Source organism: Eptatretus burgeri, chromosome 4, assembly GCF_056783735.1.
Source record: "Eptatretus burgeri isolate ZD-2024b chromosome 4, Ebu_testis_v1, whole genome shotgun sequence".
Lineage (NCBI taxonomy): Eukaryota > Metazoa > Chordata > Myxini > Myxiniformes > Myxinidae > Eptatretus > Eptatretus burgeri.
The window spans coordinates 54,287,914-54,289,413 of record NC_140964.1 but is presented as its reverse complement, the minus strand read 5'-3'; positions in this window follow the sequence as shown (position 1 = coordinate 54,289,413).

Sequence of the window (1,500 nt, the reverse complement as noted above, 5' to 3'; positions counted from 1 at the left end):
TATTATTATTATTATTATTATTACACATTATTATTATTATTATTATTATTAATATCATTATTATTATTATACATACTGCGATATATATAATACATGTCATGACACACTCACAGGCCACATGTTATACACAAGAATATTGTTATATACACCACACACATACATACAAGTATATATTACATATATATATGTTGCCATATAATATATATTTTTTCACAGCTACACATATTATTATCAATATTATGCCATACACACACATGCCATATATGCCACATATTATATACATACACACATACATATTATTACTACACATATTATTATTATCACGTATGACACATATTATTATTATTACACATATATTACATTATTATTATTATTATTGTTACACACACACATACAATACACAACACACACACACACACAACACACACACACACACACACACAACACACACACACACACACACAATACATACACACACACACACACACACACACACACACACACACACACACACACACACACATACACAACATCACACACACACACACACACACAACACACACACACACACACACACACACACACACACACATATACATTGACACACACACACACACACACACACACAACATCACACACACACACACACATTATTACATATTATTATTACATATTACACATATTACATACATTATTATTATTATTATTTACATTACATTATTACATATTATATTATTTACATTACATTACATTACATATTACATCACATTATTATTGTTAATATTACATATTATATATTACATATATATTAATATTATTACACATTATTATATACATTATGTTATATATTACACATATATATATTACATATTACTACATACATTCATACATTACATATATTATATATTATACATATATATTACACATATATATTATTATTATTATTATTATTATTATTATTATATTATTATTATTATACATATATATTATTATATATATTATTATATATATTATACACATATATTACACATATACATTAGCTACATATACATTACACAACATACATTATTACTAATAATACTATTACACACAAACACACATACATACACATATATATTATTATTACATATATTATATACATATTACACATATATATTATTATTATTACATATATACATATATATACATATTATTAACATATATATTAACATTACATATACACATTACATATATTATACATTACATATTATTACCATTATATATACATATATATATAGGCATATTATTACATTATTACACATTACATACATTACATATTACATTACATTATATACATATATACATATATATACATATGTACATATATATACATATATATATATATATACATACATATATACATATATATATATATACATACATACATATATACATATACATACATATATACATATATATATATATATACATATATATATATATATATACATATATACATAC